The 14,526-nt window shown below is 37.3% G+C and overlaps 1 non-coding gene across 1 annotated transcript; it reads right to left on the bottom strand.

The window, feature by feature from the left end:
• Nucleotides 1-1,686: 1,686 nt before the first annotated feature.
• Nucleotides 1,687-1,758, bottom strand: TRNAC-GCA (transfer RNA cysteine (anticodon GCA)). The gene has a single exon. It is a non-coding gene; the product is annotated as a tRNA-Cys (tRNA).
• Nucleotides 1,759-14,526: the final 12,768 nt, after the last annotated feature.

Genomic DNA, 14,526 nt, shown 5'->3' with positions numbered 1-14,526 from the left:
CCCACTGCTTCCTGTAGTGTGGTTCATTGAAGTTTAGATCTGATTCATTTTTAGTCTCATGTACTGTAATGATCTTTCAAAATGGATGGACGGTGTGGATCTAACACATACATCATTGTGGGCCCACAGAACTTTTCCAAGTCAACACACCAACACACCACGAGGTGTGTGGCGCACCACGCAACCCGCTCCTAAACTAGACACCAGGCCGCCTTGGGCGACCCAGGCCCTAGCCTACATGGCTGGCCCATTGTCCCTGATTGATGGCATGCCATATGAGCCTGCCAATCTAGACCATCTCAATCATGGGTTCAGATTGTGGGTCAAGCAGAGACTGAACATTATACTAATCAGGGAATACTAATCGTCCAATTAATATTATAAAAAGAATGATTAAAAACAAAATGGTCAGGTGTCCAAAATCAAAATCAAACCAATTAGATTATCTGATCCATGTGACTTTTGATGGACAATCCATCCTCAGTGGGACCCAATATTTATTTGGATGGTCTGAACCGCAATGCATATCATGTGTGTGCACGTTTGATGTTGTACAGAACTTGGGGTGTTAATGGGCCAGGTTAGGGCTGGGTCAAGCTCGGATCCTTACTCTTGCTCCAGTGGTAGACTCCCAGGAGTTTCAACACCGGGTCACGGGTTCGAGTATCCATGGGTGGTGAAATCCCACTGCGGCCTGAGTGTGTGGGGGGTGCATGTGCGTATGTAAAAATAAAAAATAAAATAATAATAATAATAATAAAAGCTCTGTGAGGGTAAAGATAAGCTTCCTGGCCACGAATAGACCTGGACTCACCCAGGACTGCAGCCATTAACGTTGGGTTACCGTGGAGCCCACCTTGATGTATGTATTATGTATCCATGCCGTCCATCCATTTTTCCAGTTCATTTTAGTATTATCCCAAAAAATGAAGCAGATCCAATTATCAGGTGGACCATACCATAAGAAACAGTGGTGATTGACCATCCAATCTGTTGATAAGGTCACATCAGTCTGGATGAAGGGTTAAACCAAATATCAGCTTGATCCAAAACTTCTGTGGCCCATTAATGGTTAATCACTACTGTTTCTTATGGTATGATCCACCTGATAATTGGATCTGCTTCATTTTTGGAATAATGCCCTTAAATGATCTGGAAAAACGGATGGACTGCGTGGATACATACGTAAAGGTGGGCCCTACGGTAAGGCCACACCGTCTTGGGTCAGGCTGGGTCTCACCTAATCCAATCTAGCTTAAATTCGGGGGACCCGCGGTTTGGTAGTCCGAGCCCACCAAATCATGGGGCCTCGGTGGATGATGGATAATGCCCAGTCAACATCCAAATTGGAAGATCCTGGCCATCCAGTCTTTTTCGAAGACAGGAAGGGCCAAGATTAGATGAGTAGAAACATGGTGGATATGTGGTGCTGACACGAAGCATATGAACTGGTCATGTTAATTACTTCAGTGGGATCCAGAAATTCATGATTTTTCTTTTTCGTTCAATATAGATAGTTTTTAGCCATTTATTCCGAAAGATCTTCATCTTCCAATCTGGATGACTTTCTGGCATGTTTTATCCATGATGGCCCACCATATCAAAAGAGGAGATTACCTATCCACAGATTCTGCTTAAATAAAATAATAAAAAGAACAAAACTATAAATAAAAAATAAATAAAATTAGGGCCCAACCGGGTTCGAACCGGTGACCTCTTGATCTGCAGTCAAATGCTCTACCACTGAGCTATGGACCCACTCACACTTTAATTCGGCAAATAAATTAATGTTCTAAACTAATCTGTACACCTCATATATTAAAGCTACTGCACTGGGATGTCACTATGATGTTTTTGAGAACTCCATCCCATACTTGAGAGCTCATTTTAGGGCATGCGGCCTGATCCAAAATTAAAATGGACCACACAACAGGAAACAGTGTTGGAAGAAATGCCTACCATTGAAATCTTCCTGGGCTCCACCTTGATGTTTATGTGCCATCCAAACCATTTTAGTAAGATGTCTCACACACTTACAAGATTGACACAGCAAGCAAAAGCGTATGTTGCCCAGTAAACCTCATGACAATGGATATCCACGTGATACCACATTATACATTGGCAGCAAACCTATAGCGACCGGACTTTTGATCTTATGAGCTACCATGGTCACACTACCTATATGTCATGTATCGCACGGGTAGGATACAAGATATATCATGAGATATATCAGCCGTTACCATCAAAGCTAAAAACATTAATTTCATCCATAGTACGTTGGTTTTTCTTTTAGTAGATAAGAAATCAAAATACAAGTTTGATACAATTTCAATTCAATTATACATAAGAGAGAAAAAATCCATAAAGATTCTAGCAAACAAGTTTGACTTCTAATACCAGACGAGAAAAGGAGTCGTGGATAAGGCATGCTTGTTTTCAACAAAAAATTGCCAAAAATCAAAGAACAAGTGGATCCACATCATATTTTTACTTACGTCATGTATTGTTCTCTTACTCCGACAATTTACTTGGACAGTGCTCTACTAAAATGATCCGGCGAAACGAATGAACGGCACGGATATAAGACACATACATCAAGGTTGGGCCCATGGTGAGTCGGGTTCCGCAGAAGCAGTGCTGTTGTTTTACATGTTTCGTACGTAGAGTGCTCTAGATCTATGGGTCCCAACATAACGTATATGTAAATCCAATACGCCCACTAGGTGAGAATCCTTATTTTAATTGTAAATGAAAAAGACTCATCGGATAGAAGACTTAGGTGGGTCCATGGTGCTTAGTTTTGGATCAGGTTGATCTTTTTATTTCCTGATCATCTTGGTGAGTCAATGATAGATGCACATCAAGCTCATTTAGTCTATATTTACCCTACAATGACATCCTATATCACCTTTGTTCTCTGTAGTGTGGTCCAAGAATAAGGAAATTAATCGGCAGATCTGGCGCTAATACAAGATACAATGGCAATAGACACTACGCCAAAATGGTCAATTTGCGACCTATTTTTGCGACGGACTTCGTCCGTCGTAAAAATCTCTTGGTTTAACGACGGATTTAATCCGTCGCTAACGAAAAAGTCCGTCGCTAAGCTCGTCTTTCTCGAATATTGGTAGGCCAAACGTCGCAAAATTTAGCGACGGATCAAAATCCGTCGCTAAAATCCGATTTACGACGTATTTACGACGGATTTTTTACCGTCGTAACTAGGCGACGGACGAAATCCGTCGCAAATTTTGATTTGGCGACGGAAAACTGGGTTGCAAATTCCCGCCCAATATACCAAAGGGCGGGCTTTTCAGTTGATTTTGCGACGGATCAGGTCCGTCGTAAAAGGACTTTTGCCTAATCATTATTTGTTTTTTCATTTTTTTAAGAATATGGTGGAAAATTAAGTTTTTTTGTAGTCTAATAATTGTTTTTTAATATAATTTCGGTGGTTTAATTGTACATATTTGTATCTAAGATTATTTTTTAACAATTAATTGAATGCAAAAAGAATTTATTTTGTTTTATATCAAATGAGTGGAATTTTAATTTTAATTTTTTAATTTTAAACTAATATTTAAATGATTTGAAATATCACATGAAAAAGAATATTGAGAAGTTTAAAAAATTTAACAATGTTTGAGAAAAAAAATAGATTTTGAAAAATAAGAAATTGTGATTTAATAAAAATCTATTTTGTGGGAACAAAAAAGAATATTTAATAAAGTTGATAAATTTGAAAAAAAAAAAAAGCATTTGATTTTGAGAAAAAATAATATCCTGAAAAAGAAAATTAAAAATATTTTTTAAAATGTGAAAATTTTCACAATGTTGAAAAATGAAAATATTTTAAAAAAGAAAATGAGAGTTTAAAATTTGAAAAATAAAATAAAATTGTGAAGTTCAATTAAAATTGACAATTTCGAATAAAATGCTTTTAAAAAAATGGAGAAGTGAAAAAGAATTGAAAATTTTAAAAATAAAACGATATTAAAAAATCGATACTTTATCAAAAAACAAACATTTTGAAACAAAAAATAAATGAGTTGAAAATTTTTGTGATTTTGAAAAATAATTGAAAATGTTCAAAATTTGAAATTAAAAGAAAAAGTTATTTATAAAAACACTACGATTTTGAAAAAATATATATAATTTAAAAAAAAAAATTGAAAAGTTGAAAACAACTGGATGCTTTTAAAGAAAAGTGGCATTTTGGAATTTTTGGGAAAAAAATTAAAAATTGTGAAAATTTAAGATATTTTGAAAATAAAAATTCAGAATTTGTATTTAATTTAGTTTTTTGAAATATTTTATATTAAAAATGATATTTTGTTAAAAGTTTTCAAAGAAAAATTAAGAGTAAAAAAATATACATTTTGAAAAAGAATGTAATTTTTGAATGGAAATTGATATTTATCTATGAATTTTTTTTTTTTTTTAATAAATTACTAGGCACATCCACTAATTGAACATTTAACCGTTTTTGGACAATCAAATTAGTCCAGATTGAAGAGTAAATAACTTCATATGTTTAAATCAAATTTCACTCAAATTGTTGATCAATCTTGTATTCCCAACACCTTTCTCACATGTAGCTAGCCTGATTGAGGTGAGTAAGTAGTCAAATTGAGGGTATTGATCAATAAAATAGAGTGAATGGACTATACATATAAAATGGGCTAAATATTATTGTCAAAATTGTGACCCAATTTATTGACCTCGCGAGAACCTACGAATTGATGTTGATAAGTTTTGTGGGCCCCATTATGATGTGTGTCGAACATCAACACCGTGCATTTAATGTGTTCCCTTTAGGTTATGAGATATCTCAAAAATCATCCGTAAACGAAACTCAGGTGGACCATATCATATAAAACCATGTCAAGACATCATAAAAAATATAAAAGCACTTGGTGGGGCCCACATGAGTTTTGAATGCAGCTAAACCTTGGTCTGACCCCTCATCCAAGTGGGACACACATAATGAGTAAGTTGGATATGTGAATCACATCAAGACAAGCCTAATATATGATTATGAATGTTTTAAAGAAACCCCTCTACATTTAGGTGAGTTACTCATTACCTTTACCAAAGTAAACTTTGTGGGGTCCACCGTTATTTATTTATTTTATCCATTCCGTTTATCCATGTTAACAGATAATTTGAGGTCTAAAGAACAAAAAGGAAGCATATCCAAAGCTCAAGTGGACCACACCACAGGAAATAGTGTGATTGAACCTCTACCATTGAAAAATTCATGGAGGCCATAGAAGTTTTGGATCAAGCTAATGTTTGTGTTTTCTCTTCATTCATGTATATTTGATATTATGAATAGGTTGGATGGCAAATAAATTAACGTTACTGTGGGCCGAAGGAAGGTATCAATGGTGGAAATCATTATTCCACATTGTTTCGTGTGGCATGGTCCACTTGAGCTTTGGATTTACCGAAAATTTGGGATCAACCCACACCGTTCATCCATTTTTCGAGATCATTTCAAAGAATTATTCCAAAAATGAATCATTTCCAAAGATTAAATGGACCACACCACAAATACCAGCATGGATGGGAACGGATTGGCTACTCCCCTGCCACCCACCCATTGGCTAGTATTCGGTGTTATGTAGGCCCCACCATGATGTATGTATTTCATCCATTATGTTCATCCATTTTTACCGATCATTTTAGGGCTTGATCAAAAAAATGATAGGGATATAAACCTAAGGTGGACCACATCATAGGGAAACAATATTGATTGGATATCCACCATTAAAATCCTCTTAAGGGCCACAGTACTGTTTATTTGACATCCAATCTGTTGATTAGATCATACAGGCCCTAATGAAGGGAAAAAACAAAGATCAGCTTTCTCCAAAACTTTTATGGCCCCCAAAAGGATTGGCTACTCCCCCTGATGAAGGGCTACTCCCCCTGATGAAGGGAAAAAACGGATTGGCTACTGCCCCTGACACTAGCCATTGGCTGGTGGTGGTGCTCTGTGGGGCCCACCATGATGTATGTGTGTCATCCATGCCGTCCATATATTTTTATATATCATTTTATAATGTAAGTAAAAAAATAAATTATATCTCAATCTCAAGTGGACCACATTACAGGAAACAGTTTTGAATGAATTTTGACCATTAAAAAAGTTTTGGGGGAATAAAAGTTTTGGATCAAGCCGATATTTATTTTTTCCATTCATCTGGGTCTTTATGACCAAATTAACATGTTGGATTTCAAATAAACAGTACAGTGGGCCTTAGGAGGATTTTAATGGTGAATATCCATTCATTATTTTTTTCCTGTGGTGTGGCCCACCTAAGATTTATATCCCTATCAAATTTTTTGTATAAAGCCATAAATTGATCTGTAAAAATGGATGAACGGAATGGATGAGACACGTACATCATGGTGGGGCCCACAGAGCACCAGCCCCATGTAGCCAATCGGTCTCCCCTAAAACGAGACCCCTTTTCTCTCTCATTTATCGTACTGAGTAAACTCAATCGGGCCCACTGTGAATGTATGTGGTTTATCCACACCGTCCATCCTTTTTTCCCGCTAATTTTAGGGGTTGATCCAAAATGTTAAGTAAATCCAAAGCGCTAGAGTACCATACCATAGGAAATAGTGTGGAATAATGATTTCCACCGTTGAAAACTTCCTAGGACACACAGTGATGTTTATTTGTCATCCAACCTGTTCTTAAGATCACAAAGACATAGATGAAGAGAAAAAACAAACATCAGCTTGAACCAAAACTTCTATGACCTCCATGAAGTTTTCAATGGTAGAGGTTCAAACAAACTGTTTCCCGTGGTGTGGTCCACTTGAGGTTTAGATATTCTTCAATTTTGGTATCAAGACTTAAAATTATTTGTTAAAATGTATTAACAGAGTGGATAAGGTAAATAAATAACGGTGGACCCCACATGATTTACTCAGTACGTTATGGTACTGAGTTACTCAGTACGCAATACGCCTAAAACAGCGCCACTGTTCTCTCTCCCTCCATTCCACTCCGTCTGTTCCTCTCCCAGCGCTAGCCGCAGACATCTCTCCCACCTCTCTCTTCCTGTCGATCTCTTCACCAACGCAGGTAATGCTCTCTCTCTCTCTCTCTCTCTCTCTCTCTCTCTCTCTCTCCCCTACATGGTGTAATTATCGGGGGCGGGATGCGGGCGGTGGTGGCGGGGCACGGTCTTGACGATGAGGGTGATGAGGCCCTGTCCAGGTGCCGGGACAGGGCCGCCCTGTCCAGGTCTTGGAGGTTCCTACTCCGTTCATCGTCCGTCGCTGAATCCGCCGCGTTGATCTCCAGCGGCCCACCCCACGGATCTCGTCCGTACATACTCATCTCGAATCCACAGAGAGAGATAAAACAGAGAGTTTCGGACTCAGATCAGTTGAAAAATGCTCCTTCCCAAATCTCTCTCTCTCTCTCTCTCTCAGTGTCAGATGAGCAGAGTTTGTGGAAGGAAGGAAAGCATCTCTCTCTCTCTCTTTGTTTTGGCAGAACTTTGGTACTCTGGCAGAATATGATACTTGATACTCAGGCGCAAAGGAAGTGCTGACGTGGCATTTAAGTAAATTAAATAGTTAATCTAGTTTGGATGAGTTAATTGGCTCATTAGTTGGCTCTTATGGGACCGTCAAATGAAACAGATCAACGGTCTAAATTCCAGAAGCAAATGCCTTTTGATAAGACATTAAAAATTGTTTGCCAAATGTGAATTCTGGATGATGATCTATCCAGAGAGAGTGCTAAGTTTTGGTGTGGACATCATTGTCCCCACTGCTTTTTTTGGTGTGGTCCACTTGAACTTTCCTCCTAAAATGATCTTGCAAAATGAACGGTTTGGATATAACACATCATGGTGAGCCCATGGAAGTCTGCCACGTCAGCACATGTTGCTATGTCCTATATTACTCAATCGGAGTCGAGGCAGATAGATTGCCTGTTTTGAAAGACCACGTAGGGCTGTGGGGTCCACAGAGATGTCTGTGACAAATCTACCCCATGCATCTGTTTTGAAATACCACAATAGGGAAGGATTCTAAACAGTATTCACTTAACCAATGGCGTACATGTTAGGTGAGCATGTCCTTTACAAACGTTACAGAGAATTCTCTATGACAGCTACCAAATTCAACACATGATGCTAATGTTTATGTTGTTGACAAAAGCTGTCCAGATCGTATGCACATAAGGCGACCTCCACAGTGGCAAACGTCATTCTCAGATTTCGACATTTTTCTTCTAATAATATTGGAAAATCTGACTGAAAATAAAATATTAAAATATATTTACTATAATTAATAAATGATTTAAATTTTAAATAAAAATGAATTTATTTACACAATTAAAACCTTTGCGGTGTAACACAATGCACGGAACCCACACATTCTAATCTTATTTAAGTAAAGGGAACTCGGACTTCAAAAGAAAAAAAAAAAACTTATTTAAAATTTTAGCTATTGTTATGTAAATGGGGTGAAAAAGTGATATTTTCAAGATCCCAACCATATCTGTCACATTGTTGCTCACCAGGGTAAATCTGATAGAGTAGAGAGATCATAAGCCTTCAATTTTTTTTGACGGCTTCTTAGCCTTCAATTTTTTCTGACGGCTTCAATTTTTTTGCTTCCCAGTCTGTAGTGACATCAACTCTTGAGGCAGAGATTCTCTTCCTCCTTATGGCAGCAAGCTTCTGCCACTTCCTTGCGATCGCGACTATCCTCTTGGGGTTGATCATGGTTGATTCCTTGGGTTAGAAGAAAAACTTTGAGAACCAAAAAGGAGATGAAAATGTAGAAAGCAGTGAAGATGGCTACCTATATATAATAAATTAGAGAGATGGAGAATGCATTTGTGTAGCTCTCTCATGTTAGGCCACAAAGGGTGCAAGCCCATGTGTTGTTTGGCATTGTGGGGAGCATTTTCACGTGGGCATCTTTTCTAATCATCAAGATAAGGTCCAGTTAGAAATGGGACTCTCACTTAAAACAGCATGGTGGGTCCTTCAATTACTATGTATGTCCAATTTCCTGTGGATGAGACGAAAGGTACATGGGGCTTTCAAGTAGACTGTGTCTGGGTGCAAGGAATGAACACCCATGTGATAAATGTACCAATGTAGAGATTGTTTGGTCAGGATGCATTAACAAATTACCTCCCCAAACATTACCAGACTAACAACACCTGGGTTCCAATTATTGAAATTTGCTATTGTTAGTAAAAATGTAAATGGGAGGCAGCTTTTAAACGCCATGCAAATCCATGTAAAGGTAATCGAAATCCAAGACAATCTTTTAAATGGCTAAACTGTTCTTAGACAATTTCCATCCATAAGAAAATTTTAGTCACTTGAATCTTTTCTAATTTTTACTATATATAATGTGATTAGCTTTTCTTGGCCAGTTACCATCCATAGAAAAATTTTAGTCACTTGAATCTTTTCTAATTTATGCTATACAGAAAAATCAAAAGCAGAAGTTTATCGATGTCATGCATTGTTGGAGAAACTACATGTGGTAACTGGTCGGTAGATGCATGTAGATGCTTCTTGTGTAGTTTTTGCAGTTCAGGCATCCATTTTGGTGTGTTTTGAATCTTATTTTGGGTTTTGGATTTTGTTAGATTGATTAGGATTTTTAGATTTTGGTCATGTCTATTTTCATGTATGGGACTAACTAGATTACACCCATCTGTTAGAAAAGAATATCCCCATCACCATGCTTAATAAAAAGAAAGGAGGATAAACATGTTACACTTGTATTGAGCATTTTCTTTTTGTTACTACTGGTGAAATGAGGATTCAATGTTATTCAATGTCATGCTCTGAGTTTTGTTTATCTGTTTATGTATGGAGAACAGGTGGTGCTGGTATCTGGTGAGACTGGTTGCAGGAAAACAACTCAGGTTACCAGTTCTTTTGCTTTGATTCTACATTTAGAAATGAGTTGTATTTTGAATTATGTTCATTTAGATTACAAATTTTTGATGTGATTGTATATAGATTAAGACAATCACTTACCCATTTAAGGGTTTTTATGTGGCCAGGCATAGATACAGTGTGTTCCTTGGTGCATAAAAATCCTTAAATTGTCCCTGTTTGGACAGTTCAATGCCGGATAGAATGTAATGCTTTCATTTTAGCAATTCAAATGCACTTGCCTTTTCTATGCATCATCTCTCTTTCTCTCTGGATATGTTTCTTGCATTTATTTCCATTGTCAAATATCATCACTTTGTGTTGATACCTGACGTGGGAATCAAATACAAGATCAATATATCTGGAGAGATATGGGGAGATGCTGCCGGAATTTCGGTGTAGGCATTTAAATTTGAAAATGAAAGCGTTACAATCTATTTGGTCTTGGATGGGCAACTGATTTAGTCAATTAAATAGACATACTCATTCGTAATCTAACTTAAACACATCATGTATACGTTACCAGAGATGGCTTCCATGACACCATGCAAGAATTGGATGCGGGCAGGAAGGTTAATTGTTGAATACATGGAAGGTGTTACAACATTTCTAGAGTACGTGAAACAAAATTCAAATGGGGTTGACTGGCACAACTGTCCTTGTGCCAAGTGTTGTACTATACGTGGGAAGATGACATTAGAAACTATTTCCGAACACTTGGTTTGTAATGGAATAGATGAAATGTACGCGACATGGTTTCTCTATGGGTAACAATGTCTCGAAACAAGTGTGAGTACATCTGTCGATAATCATAACGAAGATGTGTTGCCTAGAATGGTCGATTTGGTGAATGATGCTTTCGGTCGTTTTCAACCCGATGAGTTAGATGCATAAATGGATGAGTTAATAATAAAGATGATATTGAACCTCATGATGACTTAGGCGACGAGGTTCGGTATAGGAAGTTAATGGAGGTTGCAAAACAACCCCTATATCCATCGTGTAAACCCGAGCATACAAAGTTGTCTGTGACAGTGGAGTTAATGAGTATGAAGGCTAGGTTTCGTTAGTCAGACAATAGCTTTACAGAGTTGTTAAACTTGCTCAAGAAAATTTTGCCAAACGAGAACTCTTGGCCAGATAGTACTTATAATGCAAAGAGGTTGATCAGTTCATTGGGTATGAACTATGAGACAATACATGCGTGCCCTAATAATTGTATTTTGTACTGGAAGGACCATGTTGATAAGCAGTGTTGTCCAAAATGTGGAGCAAGCAGATGGAAATTTAATAGTCTTGTAAGGTCAACCGCCCCACATGTACCTTGTAAGGTGCTAAGGTACTTCCCATTAACACCGAGGTTAAAAAGACTACACTATACCAGAGATTGCGGAGAATATGATATGGCATTCAAAGTCGGCTCAAGATGATATTTACATGCGTCATCCAGTGGATTCGTCTATGTGGAAGATTGTCGATGAAAAGTATGCTGATTTTGCTGTGGAGCCACGTAACGTTCGTTTAGGACTTGCAACGGATGGATTCAATCCTTTTGGGAATATGAGCAATTCATATAGTTGCTGGCCTGTTATGATTGTTGTAGGACAGGAGGAAAGTATGCATGCCCTATTTGTAGTGAGGAGACAGAATCGATTTGGCTTGAACATGGAAAGAAGTTTGCATATATGGGACATAGAAGATTCCTACCATCAGGTCATGACTTTAGGACTGATAGAACCAGATTCAATGGGAAAGAGGAAAAAAGAAAGGCTCCGAAGCGTATGAAAGGTTCAGATGTACTACGTAAAATGAATAATATTGAAACCGTTTTCGGAAAGCAAGTGGGAAAGACTAAGAAAAAGTCTAAGAATGACCCGAACAACATTACTACCTGGACAAAGAGATCAATCCTTTTTGACTTGCCATACTGGGAGCATTTGCCCATTCGTCACAATCTGGATGTGATGCATGTTGAGAAAAATGTCACCGAGAACCTCATTGCAACAATCATGGATACAAAAGATAAGACTAAGGATGGTTTACAAGCCCGTCAGGATCTTCAGGCTATGAAGATAAGAAAGTCTATGTGACCTAAAGAAAGAAACGACATGTTATTCTTACCCAAAGCTCCTTTCACGTTGTCCACATCTGAAAGAAACATGTTTTGTCTGACACTGAGCAATTTGAAAGTCCCAAGAGGATATTGTGCAAACTGGACACATCGTGTCAATTTAGAGGATTGTCAACTAAAGGCCCTCAAGTCACATGATTATCACATTATGATGCAGCAATTGCTACCAGTTTTGTTGATGCACTCGTTTTTAGGAAAGAAGAAGACATTGCGCACTGCCATTTGTGAAATGTCAAGATTCTTCAACGTCATATGTTCAAAAGTTATTAATCATGAAGAGCTTCAAAATATGAAAAATAAAATAGTGGAAACATTATGTGTATTTGAAAAATATTTTCCCCCATCTTTTTTTGTTCCTATGACACACCTAGTGGTGCACTTAGCAGAGGAAGCACAACTTTGTGGACCTGTCAGATATCGGTGGATGTATCCTTTTGAGAGGTAACATTAATTATCAGAATTTATCAACTTTCTTTTTTCATTTTTTTTAAAAAATTTATATCCATATCTGATTTTAATGTGTATAGGATGATGAGAACGTACAAAAAGTATGTGACGAATCAAACTTATCCAGAGGGTTGTATTGCTGAACGCTACATACTGGAAGAATCCATGATGTACTGCATGGACTACATACCTGATAAGATGTTAGGAAGCCATAAGAGAGTGAAAAAGATATTCTATGATGAGGGTGATGATAATGCCGATAATTTTCAAATCGATAAAAAAGGAAAAAGTTATCTTCTTACTAATGTGCAATATCAACAAGCACGCAGATGGGTATTACAACATTATGCTGAAAATGCTCAATGGCTGGGGTAAGTTGACAAAAGTCTATGTTTCTATCCTTAATGTTTTTAAATTGTACCATATAAAGTAAAAAGTTTAATTCATATATTATATTATATGTGAATTGTAGGAAGTACAATGAATACATTCATGGCCAAACACGTAAGGGAGAAAACAGGAGGGGCAATCCGTCGGTACAAAAAGAAGTAGACTACAATTCTTGGTTAAGGGAACAATTAGAGAATGAAGAAATATCACAGTTTAAGAGAATCGCTACTGGTCCTAGCTACGATGCCACATCATACAGTACATACTTAGTAAATGGATATGTTTTTTGCACATCAGACTCTGAAAAAAACTTGACAACACAAAACAGCGGAGTCTCTATGAAAGCCTTAACTATGTTCAGGGCGAGTGCCAGGGATAAGAACTTGGTAGAACAGGAAGCCACCTATTATGGTATCATTAGACAAATTTTTGAATGAAACTACTTCACCTTTAAGATAACATTGTTCTACTGTGATTGGGTGCATATCGAAGATACTTCAAATGGATGTTATGTAGATCCTGAAACAAATCTGATATTTGTTAACCTAGGAAGGTTTAGAAGGAATATCAAGGAAGAGGATGAGCCATTTATACATGCATCTCAGGCGGCTCAAGTCTTCTATTGCAAGGATCTGACAAGAGATGACTGGCATGTTGTATTAGATATTTCGAAGCGACTAACAAAAGATGCATATGCATTTGAGGATCCGCTAGTGTTTGAGGCCAGGTTGACTGCAGGTTCCTCGAGCCCTTCCTTAATAGATGATCTGTATGACCCAACTAGTGAAGATATACAAGAAGGGTCATATGTAAAAATTGTATCAAGTAACCCACGTATTCAGAAGCGAAAAAGAAACTGATCAAGTTTCATATCAGGTTGAAATAAATTTAACTACTTTTACTATATTAGATTATTTTCCTTTTCATTTTTTCTAAATTCAGTAAAAACTTATGCATGTGTATAGTGTCATCTCTTTATTATGTATAGCAACATATTAAATGACTAATAATCTTAATTTTTTTTTAGGAATTATGTCATATGTAGGGCCTTCTAGTTCTGCCCCAGGAAGCACCACAAAGATAAAAGTTTCAATTAGTCCAGTTGGAGAGATTACTGGAGATAACAAAAATAAATTCACCTCATTTCTAGGAAATGTGGTTAGGACTCATTGCCCAATTGCATACAAAGACTGGCGGCTTGTGCCAGATACCATCAAGGATAATGTTTGGTCAACTATTTTGGTAAGCATTTAAATACATGAATTTTACTTTCTAATGTTTATAATATAATTGTTGTTGACTAATTGCCCTATTTAATGAAATATGTAGACCAAATATGATGTTGATGACAGTGACAGGTGTAAAACTGCCATAATTAAGCGTGCTAATGATATGTGGAAAGACTGGAAGAACCGATTACGAGGAACTGTCCTGGATATGTATGATAATGATGGAGATAGGAAAAAAAATTGCCCTAATGGCGTAAAGCTAGAAGATTGGGTCAAATTCGTTGATTACGAATCTACAAAAGAGGCAAAGTCTCGTCGTGGAAAGGGAAAGGAATCCAGAAGCGAAACGAAGTTCCCTCACACGACTGGGCGACGGGGATCTGCTAGG

This window comes from Magnolia sinica, chromosome 18 (genome assembly GCF_029962835.1).
Source record: "Magnolia sinica isolate HGM2019 chromosome 18, MsV1, whole genome shotgun sequence".
Classification (NCBI taxonomy): Eukaryota; Viridiplantae; Streptophyta; class Magnoliopsida; order Magnoliales; family Magnoliaceae; genus Magnolia; species Magnolia sinica.
This window is presented reverse-complemented; position numbering and strand designations above follow the sequence as displayed.